We start from the raw sequence: 11,609 nt of genomic DNA, 5'->3' as shown, positions 1-11,609 counted from the left end.
AAGACTACCACTCCCGGCATGCCGCACAAACCAACATGGCCTCCCGGAAGCCCGGTGCCGGAAGACTACCACTCCCGGCATGCCGCACAAACCTCCCGGAAGCCCGGTGCTGGAAGACTACCGCTCCCGGCATGCCAACGGCGCACCCCTGTTTCCCCCCCCGTTCCCCCCCTCTCGCCCGTAGCTCTAGGTGAAGTTTAACCCTGTGGAGATTCCGTTCCTTTCCGTCCCGCCCCCGTTCCCTTTTCCTCCCTGTCTCCCCGGAATCCACCGCAGAGCCCCGAGCGCGACCCCGCGATCCCCAGCACCGGCCCGGGGCTCCCCCGACACCGCCGCGGCCGGCTACGGGCCAACTCCAACACTGCCCCTGCCTCCCCCCACGACCCTCCCTGCGCTTCCCCTGGGATCCCTCCTCCCCCTCCCCAACGCAGTCCCCAGCGGACATAGGAGACACCCCCCCCCTCCCCGTGCTCCTCCGACTGCGCAATAAACCGCACCACAGCCCCAGCAGACCGCCTGCCTTCCCCCCTCCCCCGTCCTGGCGCACTCCCCTTCTCCCCCCCCAGCACCACTGCAGACCCACCGCACCTCCTTCCTCCCCACCCGAACCCCAATGCACCCCCTCACTCCCCCCCTCCCCATACCACCACAGCCTTGGCACACCCCCTTCCTCCCCCCGCTTCCGTGGTCCTGGTGCACCCCTCTTCCCCACCACTCAGCCCCCACCACCCCAGTACACCACCATCACTGGCCCTGGTGCACCCCGGTTGCACTGCCCGGGACGCTCCCATCCACCAGGACCCCCAGCGCACGTGGGACCCGCAGCCTGGAGCGCACCTCCCCTGGCCCCGCTCACCTCCTCCACGGGGCAGTTGCTGTGCCCGTCTCAGGCGGCAGCACTCAGCAGCAGCTCCAGCGTCCGGAACCAGCCCCAGCATGACCTTCCCCCAAATGCAGCCCCAGCCCCAGCATGTGCCTGCCCTTGCCATCAGCCCCACCTGGGGCCTGTCCTGCCACCCAGCTCCACCTGGCATTCATCCCAGCCCCAGGGCCTGCAGCTGCAGCCCTTCAGGAACTGGGGAGGGGGCCTGGCCATCAGCCCCATGAGGGACAGCTGGGGCCACCAGGGCAGCAGAGGCACCCCCACTTCTGAGAGCAGCTTCCTGAAAGCTGAAGGGAGAGCCCTGGGGTGTAGAGAGGGGAAAGGGGAGTATGCAGAGGACAAGAGAACAAATCGAGAGCTCTGGGTGCAACAAAAGTAGAGAAAGGCAATGATAGAGCAAACAGAGTGACTCTGGGGGCGCCACCAAGAAGCACCCAGAAAACTCTGGGACAGGAAAGAAAGCTAAACAGAGACCTTTACAGCATGCTCCAAAACAAACACAGGGCCCCACAGCCCACCAAAAGGCACACAGAGGCCTTGGGGGGAACCCAAAATGTGAATTGAGGGCTCCGGAGGGCATCAGAGGGCAAATGCAGGGCTCTGGGGCAAACCAAAATACAAATGAAGGGCCTTGGTGCACACCAGAGGGGCCATAAGGCATGTCACAGGGCTCAGTGCGGCTGACAGGATGATGCCTGCAGGCTGCCCCCCATCCCCATGGAAACTATCTCCCCACTCCAGGCACGCAGGCCCTGGCCCCAGACCCACAAGGGACACTGGGGAGTGCTGGAAGCAAATCCAGAAGCAGTCTGGGAACCTCACACAGCCCTGCAGGGGCCCTGGCTGCCCCCACGATGATGGGAAACACCCCCAAGAGCCCAGGCAATGCAAGGGAAATTCCCCACAGCTCTGGGAACAGCACTGGGGTCCCTAGGAAGCGCAGGCACCCCACAGTACAAGGGACTCGGGGACCAGCTCCCAGCCCCGGACACAATGTGTAACCTCCTCCCCTGGGCATCATCTTCAGGCAAACCGACAGCAGGAACCACAGACATAAGTGCAAAGAATAAAGCAACTGTTTATTGTTTTACTGTGCAGAAACAACATGTGGAAGCCATGGAGTGCTAGCATGCTTCCCCTTACCTGTGATGCCTGAAGAGTCATCACCACACCAGCGTCCATCTGTCATCCATCAGGAAAGGGTCAGCTCCTGCTGCTGCCCTTGACGTGACAGATGTCTGAGTAGCCGACAGCCTACTCCTCTGCTTTTTCCTTCAGGGATAGGATTCAGCTCTGAGAGTTGAGAGGAAAATGCCTGATCTCGCCTGTCTGCACTTCCGCCCTACCTGACTAGAGCCCTGCAAGACACCTCCACAGCTCTCAGCTCACCCGTCACACTGCCAGTCTCAGTGTGATGGGCCTGCGCCATATCAAATCCAGCGCTCAGGTCAGCGCGCAGAGCTGAACGCTGGATACAGGGGAAGGTTACAAACCCCAAAGAAGGGTTTGCAGCCTGCTGCTTAGGCTTCAGGGCTTACAGTTTATTATCTAAGGACTTAGCCCTTTTCGTTTATCAGTAAGTCATAAGCCCTGAACCCTAAGTGCCAAACTGCAAGTCTTGGAACCCAAATGGCTGCCGAGGCTTTAAAATTTATGGATGAGGTTGGATTTTAAATTCTGCACCCTGATCGCTAAATGAGCAAACTGTAAACCCTGACTGATAAAGACTGAGTCCCCCAAGAGAAAGTAATAAACCATAACTTCGGAGTGAGAGACCCTCAACAACAAACTAAACAATAAACCTTAAGTGAAAAATTCCAGACCCTCAGCTTTAAGCAACAAACACCAAAGCACCCATGAGCATGGAAACAGTCAAGGGAAGCCAAGGAGTTTTGCCTACAGCTTAAGCAGTTTCCCTTCAAACAGAAGCACAGCAGAACAGGAAGACACGCACCAGAATCACATTACAGTTGCTGTTTAGAGGCTTGGTTTTAGCCACCATTCAAATGTGAGCATGTGCAAGAATCACTCCATGGGACTGCACTAAGCTGCACTCCCACTGAACCTACCTGAAACCCTGCAAGCACTAACTCATCTCTGTGTCAGACAATTAATATTTTTGGTCCTCTCAGCTCCATGGGCAAACATCCACAGCCAGCGACGCCAGTGACCACCTAGGGGACAACCACCTTGCACCTCCCAGCCCTGCTCGTGTACGATGCGGCCCAGGACTTAGCTGTGTCCACGCTGCAAGTCAGAGCTCACCCTCCATGGCCAGCCGCGCATCTCCGCAGAGCTCCCAGCTGCGACGAGGCTCCTTCGACTGCCCGACTGGGCTTCGGCACCTGCAAAGAGGCCAGAGCAGTTAGTGAGAGGCCAGGCAACTGCACAGCCCTCCTAGAACTACTCCCTAGTCCAAGGCTCGTAATTGTTCCCACAGTTATGACTGACCCTCCATGCTGCTTCAGTCACCCTCTCTGGCTCCATTTCATCACAAAGATGTCACAGCAGCTCTCACGGACAGTCAGCCTCGCTCAGGCACCCGGCCACCTCCAGCCTTCGGTAGGTGGTCCTTCTCAGGGAAACTCTGCCTTTGATGGACACTCTCAGAAAGCACTGTCCAGCCAAGGCAGGATAAAAACTAAGGCCTCCAAAAACTCCAAATCCTGGAGAGACAGAGCTGATGGGAAACCGACTCATGCTACCAGCACCGTAGATTACGGTTTTGCTGTGTACTATGGTGCTGTTGCTCATACACATGTAACCCCATTTCTCTGCTATAGCAAAGTTACTGTTGTAGCTGGCTCCTGAAAGAAACTGTAATTTGCGAAAGCAAAAATCCCAGGTAAAACAGCTGCATACTTAAGACATCAGTTGTGAAGGACCTTTACTTTCAAAGTACAAACAACACCAGAATCCCTTGAACCCCTTGACTTCAAAGAAGGAAGCTCCAGAAGGTTTACGGCCCAACATTAGTAAAACTAGAAACAGAAATTGTTTGGAGGGGCCAGAACAGCAAAGAGCACGGAGTCCCAAGGAAAGAAACGAGCCAGAAACTAGGTAAGTGATTGCACTTGCTAAGATAAACTCAAAGCATTCTTCATCAGGAAGTGACAGCAGGGAGGGGGTGTGGGTGTTGACAGCACAGCATAGCCCCTCAGGAAGCACTAAATCAACAAAATGGGTTGAGCTGTAGACATAGGAAAAACACCAGTTTGCATAAAGGCAGACCTGATAGAAAAGTGGCCTCGATGCCAGTGTTGCGCTCACGACTCAAGCTGCATCGCGCAGCAGCCCTGGCTGCGCACAGGTGGAAAAGACGCAGTAACTGCAGACCGTGCTGACAAGTAGGACAGACGACAACAGCAGATGCTCCAGACCGCCCTGCCACGAGCACCTGTCCTAACGCTCGAGTACTCGGAGCCTCTGCTGCTCTCTCCCTCCGTGACACCATCCTGAGGAGCCCCTGGAGCCTCTTTGCTGTCTACTATATATCCCACAGCATCTTTAGCCCACTAGTGCTCCCCCACTGCACACCCACAGCCCCACACCTCCACAGGCAGAGTCAGTGCAGAGGTGTCTGACGTGACCCGAACCAGGCCGATTGATGGCACCCTCTGGGCGCTGCCAATCATCTCCGCTGAGCGCCAACTGCCTCTTGGTGCCTGTCACCCCAGACAAAACACACAGCAATGACAGATCTTCAGCTGGACACAGGGACAGGGAGCAGAACAGAAAAGAGGGGTAGAGATCTTGGCAGATGGATGGAGAAAGAAAGAGGATAGAAAGAAAGAGGATAGAGATCTGGCCCCAGGGTCAGTGCGCTGGACAAAGGAACGGAAAGAGAGGGAGAGAGGGCCACACAGGTGGATGGAGGGCTACACAGAGGACCAGGGAGCAGAAGAGAGAAAAAGAGGGAAGGGGAGGTGGGCAGAAGAATAAAGAGGGGCAAGGAGGGGAGGGGAGGCAGGCAGAGGGACAGGGAGCAAAAGAAAAGGGGGGAGAACCGGACGGAGGAATGGAGACTGGAAGAGAGGGACAGAGAGCCGGTCGGAGCGATGGGAAGAGAATGAGAATGATGAAGAACTGGCCAGAAAGGTGGGGAGAAAAAAAGAGGGAGGGGAAGTCAGACAGAGAGATGGGACAAAACAGGGAAGAAGAGGGACAGGGAGGCAAATAGATGGGTGAGGAGCTGAACAGAGCAGCGGAAACAGAGAGAGAAGGCTGGAGAGGTGGACAGAGGCCTGGGAAGGCAAAGAGAAGTACAGAGACAGAAGAGAGCGGCAGATGGATGGGGAGCCGGACAGAAGGACAGCAGGCAGGTAATGGGATAGGGAAAGCAAGAGAATGATGAAGGGCTGGATAGAGCGATAGGGAGCCAGTCAGAGGGATGGCGATACTGAGAGAGCTGGAAAGAGTACAGAGGGATGGGGAGCTGGGCAGAGGAATGAGTAGCTAAACAAAGGGATGGGGCACAGGACAGAGCCACAGGGAAAGAAAGAGAAGGATGGAGCGCTGGACAGAGGGACAGGGAGCGGAACCGGATGGATCCTGACAGCCCGCAACAGCCCTCGCCACGCTCCGACTCCACTCACTTGCCGAGCACGCAGAGCTGTCTGCATGCCACTGTGCCCAAAGTCCGCTCGTGGGCCTGCTTGCCCATCTCCCTACGGCTCCAGGGCATCTGCAAGACTGAGGGTGCATGCACAGGCCCAGGCCGGGGAGGAACCCTGCGTTTGGTCACTGTATTTTACTACTCCTTGTGCATTAGCCCCTTTCAGATGCTCAGCCCCAAATGCCCTTAACAACCTCAGTACCCATGGCACCTAGTTTTTCCACACGCTCAAATCTTCGTTGCTCTTTCCCATCTTGTTTGAAAACCCTGCCAGACCCCTTCTGTACTTACGTGCCTCCTCAAAACAGTATCACCAAAATCAACAAAACAGGCTGAGCTGCTCCTCTTCAAGTTGCTGGCCCTCAGAACAGTATCCTGCAAATGAAGCAAACCACCAAGGTCACTGGGAGATTCTCATTTTAGAGCTTTTTTTTTTCTCCCAAAACTTTTACGATGGCTCCCTAGCCTGGGCAAATGCAGATCCTCCCTTAAGCGCTGTAGCAGTTTTTACTCTGGCGTCCCAAGTGGCCGTTATGACATTAAGCAGCAAAGCAAGGCAAAGATGGGTGGGGTCACAGCTTACCCATCTAGCCACGAAAATTCTTATTTTAGGCCTCACTGGTTATTCCAGGTAAACAGACCAAAACAGAGCTCCAAACAGGCAGGTGAGGCTTCGCACAGACCTCGTGGCCCTGCTAGCAACAGCAATGCCATAGCGACTGGTAGCCCAGTCGCTATTCCCCCACCCCTTTGCTGGTCCACACATTGTGGCTTTTTACTCACAAGTCCGGTAAGGACGCGACCAACCTTCCTACGGCCAAAGGCTCCTCGTCAAGACCAGGCAGAGAAACTTTCCGCTGGCATTTGGATTCTCCTGGACACTCGACACGTGATAACTTACAAAGGTCCGAGGGCAGTGGTAGCCTGTAGTTCTTCATGGCAGCATACAGTCATTCCCCGAGGTTCTGAACGCCTAGGATTAACACAGTTTATCAATACAAAAATACTATCGCTACAGGGTGTAAAGGCAAGCTAACATTTCTGCAACCAAAGAAAACCTCTTCGCATCTGACAGAATGAGCCACACGTGCCAGCACCTATAGCTCGAGGCTAGCAACCCCTCCCGGGCAACGTTATTCTGGCAGGCTGCGGATCTGAACTCCTCCGTCTCTCCTAAGAGTCTCTGTTGGGACATAACAACTTTGTCAGCCAGCGCTCGTTGATGGAGGCATAGTAAAATCCATCACCCTACAAAAGCATAAAGCAAAGCAAAAAAAAAAAAAAATCAAAACTCTGCAGAATCGTAAGAATCCAAAGTTGTTTATAAGCACAAAAGCGGCTCTAATACGCACACAAGCAAGGTAAACGAGAATACGCAAGCCACAAGTACTGCTTCCCCCAAACCCTGTTCTGGAAGCTATGAGGACAGTCGGGCTGTCTGTGAAAGGGAAGTTAGACTAAGTAGCTGCTAGAGATTAATCTTTCAGAAACCTTCTGCATCCACATTTTTTGCGCAACCGTGCTCTGCCCCCCCGTCAATTCAGACACGCACAAGAAGATCCACTGCTTGTAACACTTGCACAGCAACCCCCCTGCTCGTTAAGGTTAGCACCCACTGTGCCAGTTGCTGTCTATTCATTTCCCTGACCTTACTGCTTTAGAGGGAATTGAGCAGATTGGACTGCCTCGGTGCTATCAAGGGTAAAAGTCTCAAAAACGGTGTCAGCCCAGATTGCTGCTAAACATTCTCACAGCCAGAGAATTTCTGTTCTGGCCCCGAAGGGGATGTAAGGATCAGCCTACTGGCACCCACGTTCCCTTTACCGCCGTTTTCTAACAGTGCTGCTCCCACGGAGTCAGCAGATGTGGAAAGCATTACTGAAAAAGGCTTGCCTTGTACTGGGAATTTGAGGGCAGGAGGTGTTACAGTCACTTCTCCCAGTTTAGTGAAAGCAGCGTCACATTCCTTGTTCCAGCTCCATTCCCGACTCCCTCCCAGTACTTTCCACCACGGTCTGCTGATACCGGCAAAGCCACATTAACACTGCTGGAGGAAATTAAATCCTCCTAAAATTGCTCTAAGTTGGAACTGATGAGAAGGAGCCTTAATGCCACAAGCCTTTAACTTTTCTTCTGTCTACCGTCCTCCTGCTTCCCCAAAAACCATTGCCAAGTAACTAACCAGCAGTTGCACTAATTGAGCCTTCCTAAAATTGATCTCTTAATTTTACACTTCAGACGCCTCTCCCTCTCCCTCTCACTTCCTCTTCAGTAACTCGGGTCACTTCACCACCATTCCCCTAAGATAATAATTCGCTGTCTCGCAGCTCATCAAGTATGATGCTTCACAGACATGTCACAGACACAGACAAGTTACCCGCACGAAAATGAACGCACGCAGCATACTTCTTGTAATGCACACAAACCTTCTGTTTTATGTTGGTGATCTGTTATTCGGATCACTATTAATGGTGATCCTTCCTTGCCAGGAGGAATGGGCTTTCCATTTCTGGCAGAGGGAGACAGCTTTCACTTGGTTCCACTTTGATTTTATTACATCAGCTTGCTTACATTTTTTAGTCTCTTCAGCCATAGCAATTAATCTAAAAAAGGAAGTAGTATATATTCCCCTTTCTATATATACATGTACAATAACAAAACAAAATAGAAACAGCCAAAGCAAAACTAAGGCAGATACAGTTAACAATAGCCACAGGGTAGGAATAGGTTACTTAGTCCTCAGTGCTACCTCTGGGAGGCCAGGAGAACATCTCCTACTGTAGCAGTTTCTGGTGCTATTAAGGGTCTGCTGCATTTTTGCTTCCTTGCTTCATCCCATCCCTTAGGTATTAATCACAAAAAACTGCTTGCCCATTTTTTCTCTTTGTCAGCATTTGCTATCATTGGTTCCGCCTCTGCAACAAAGAGATAAACTTGCATTTTACTTTCAGTGAAACACTTAGATTTATGCAGGTTTTTTTTTCTCTTTACCATGTTCTTTTTCTTTTTTTCCTGTTTCTTCCCCCCTTTTCCTTAAAAGAAAGGTCATACAGCACTTTGCATCATACATTACAGGGTAAACAGTCTGGAAACATTACAGCAATTAGGGCTAGGTTATTAGACAGGTGAGCGCATTACCTAATACTTAAGTATGCCATCTTCCATGAAAGCGTGTTTTTATTCTGCTTCAGTATTATTATTACTGTTCTCAAACCCTTGTACACAGGCACTTAACCAACAATTCTGTTGGTCTTTAACTACATGGAAGAACGATAAGCCTTGATTTGCCTGTCTCCGGTTCAAACCTATTACCTTTTTGATACAGCTCCTAGATTCTTCTTATGCTTGGATGCTGGCCTCACAGGTGATGACCAAAATGAACAACTGGATCACTAGTTCTAGCTGCTTCTCTTCAAGGCATCCCCCTTTGGTGGACTACCCTGCCAAACAAACCAAAAAGACTGCTGAGGCCGCGAGGGTATCAGATTTTTTTTTTTTGGACCACTTCTCCGAGGCTTTCAGGGTGACTGACATGACCGCTTCTCTTCACATTACTCAAAGCTACATTCATCTATTACTTAGGCCTAAACTGTTTCTATTTGAAGAGGGGACTGTTGCTTGTTTAAACTTTACGTATAGTCCATGACCTGCTTTGCATCCTCTCGAGTCCCTTCTGCTTTCACAACTCTTGTGGTAATTAAAGGTGGTAATTAATAGTACCCATTGTCCTACAGGCTGGAGTAAGACATTTCGCCTGCTCTGAGGAGGTACCTAAAAGCCATGCTGTTTTCTACAGCATCACCGGGGCTTCCCAGAGCCCATCAGTGTTCTCTTAGGCTATTCCCAAGCCTTTTATGTTTTGAGAATATTCCTTAGTCTGCCATTTTATGTTAACATTCTCCTTAAGCGTTGCACGCAGCACAATTATCCCAGATCAGCCACATCTTGCATGTACAGAGGCTTCCAAGAGGTGGCGCGGAAGAAGAGAGAAAAAAATCTGTCATCTGTGCATCCACCCATCAATACTCTTCACTAGGAAGTGCTGTAAAGTCCCTTTTCTCTACAGTGGGACTGAGTCAAGGGGGAGACACAGATCACATCCCATCTTTATTAGAACACCTCACTGCTGTGGGTACCGGGTCTGGGAGTGGTTTTAGGATGCTTTGGGACAGAGTCTAGGGGAAGGTCTAGAGTCAGTGACAATGTTGTGGCAGGGCTTGGAGGCATTTTAGAGTCTGTGGGGGTGTTGGGGCAGGATTTGTGAGTGGCTTAATGGCTTTGGGAGGGGCTGGTTGCAGGAAGGGTGGGACTCTGCAGGGCCCCTGGGGCAGGGGATGCCATCCCAGATGCATAGTGAGTGCATAGGGGTGCCACACGTGGCTGTCAGCTTTGCACGGGGAGCCACTGGTCTCCCACCCCACCAGAGGAGAGCAGCAGGGATCTACGAGCTCACAGAGAATGCCAGAAGAGGCAGCAGGGAACTCACCAAGGGCCCCGTATCCCAGAAGAGCGGCGAAGGACCCCGCGTCCCAGACGAGAGGAGGCATCCGGCTGCTGTGCCACTGCTGGAGACATCCAGGCCCCTGCGCAGCATACGAGTGCCTGGGGAGATGTCAGAGGCAACGGAGGACCCATCGACACATGCTGCCATGCTGCACTGGGGAAGCCCATGGCTTTGGGGCAGCTGTACAGGAGAGAGCAGGGCTCAGCAGGGGCTTCAATCAGTTGGTGCCCAGATTGGCTGGTGTCCACAGTCTGTGTCTGGGGATGGGGGAGCCCTCAGGGTGTCTGGGAGTGTCTTTCTTCTACCCATCTCCTTGCTTGCCTAACCACAATTCTCAAGTAAATAACTTGGGGCTGCTAATCATACCCGACTCAAGTTGACCTTAACCCTGGTTGGTCCAGAGGTTTTAAACTTCCTCGTGACTTACCCGCACTCCCGGGCACGCCTGATGCAACAGGAGCCGTCCCCCCCGCCGACGCCGTGCCCCAATCCCGCTCCGGGGCCCGCCTGCCCACCCCCCCCGCCCCCGCTCCTCCAGGCTGCGCCTGCAGGGGCGAGCGCACGCCCCGGCCCGCGCTGGGGAGGAACCGGGGCCCTACAGGCGACACACGGAAAAGGGAAAGGCAGATCCGCGCTCCCGGCGCGGCGCGGCGCCGGGCCCAACCCCCCCCTCCCTCCCCTCGCCACACAGCGACGGCCCCACCGGCCAGGACACAGCCCCACGCCCGCGGCCACCCGAAGGCACGCGCTCGCCTCACCGGGGCCCTCAGATGCTCGACTCCAGGCGGCCTCGGCCCTCACCCGCCCCCGCCGAGCGAAAACACCCTCCCTGCTCGCCGCCATCTTGCTCCCCAGCACCGCGCATGCGCCGGCTACGGACCACGCGGCACAGGCGGGGGGAGCGGGGGGGGAGCAGGGGAAGGGGGGGGAGCAGGGAGTGAGGCGAGACCCGGAATAGCGCCCTCGCGTGGTCGCAGCGCGGCGCTGCAGCCGGCCGGCTCCCGCGGACGAACCGCAGCCCGCCGCGGCACCGCGGAGCTCGCAGCGAGCGCCCCGAGGCTGCTCTGCCCGCGCCCGAGAGCGCGGCGGGGATCAGCGGGCAGGCGCTAGTGCTGCCGCGGTGAGAGAGTACCGCGGAGCGCCTTCGAGACGGCACTGCCCGTCCCTGCAACCCCAGGAAGCACCGAGAAGGAAAAGCACGCTGGGCTCCCGGTCCGTGAGCACCGGGCAGGGGTGACGAGCGCAGCCCACTCGCTTACCCATTACCGAAAGAGCGGAGAGTAGCAGCGAACACGGCGACCGGCAGCGCGCATGTGTGCGTCCGCTGTCTGCAATGGCCTTCGTATGCTGCCGGGGGGGTGGGGGGGCGACGCAGTGCTGGTGCAGTACTATCCTGTCGTCACCCGAGGGCAGCAATGAGCACGAGAAGACCAGTAGGCATGCGCGCCCGTTACGGGTGCAGTACTGCTTTTCTGACACGCGATGGCAGCAGTGAGCGCGGCGGAACGCAGTGCGCACGCGCGTCCCCGTTGCGGGTGCAGTACTGCTTTTCCGACACGCGATGGCAGCAGTGAGCACGCTGGAGGTGTTGAGGCAGGGTGCTGGGG

The 11,609-nt window shown here is 54.5% G+C and overlaps 1 long non-coding RNA gene across 12 annotated transcripts; it reads right to left on the bottom strand.

Annotated features, from left to right (window-relative positions):
• Nucleotides 1–1,941: 1,941 nt before the first annotated feature.
• Nucleotides 1,942–11,363, bottom strand: LOC112992116 (uncharacterized). Of its 12 annotated transcripts, none has more exons than XR_010385440.1 (4): nt 10,761–10,890; nt 9,985–10,182; nt 3,149–8,938; nt 1,942–2,176 (listed from the first exon to the last, which is right to left on the bottom strand). It is a non-coding gene; the product is annotated as an uncharacterized LOC112992116 (long non-coding RNA). The 12 variants fall into 12 exon arrangements; XR_010385438.1 differs by having other exon boundaries at nt 1,942–3,228; nt 5,790–8,938; XR_010385443.1 differs by having other exon boundaries at nt 1,942–5,873; nt 6,306–8,938.
• Nucleotides 11,364–11,609: the final 246 nt, after the last annotated feature.

This window comes from Dromaius novaehollandiae, chromosome 33, assembly GCF_036370855.1.
Source record: "Dromaius novaehollandiae isolate bDroNov1 chromosome 33, bDroNov1.hap1, whole genome shotgun sequence".
Taxonomy (NCBI): domain Eukaryota; kingdom Metazoa; phylum Chordata; class Aves; order Casuariiformes; family Dromaiidae; genus Dromaius; species Dromaius novaehollandiae.
This window is presented reverse-complemented; position numbering and strand designations above follow the sequence as displayed.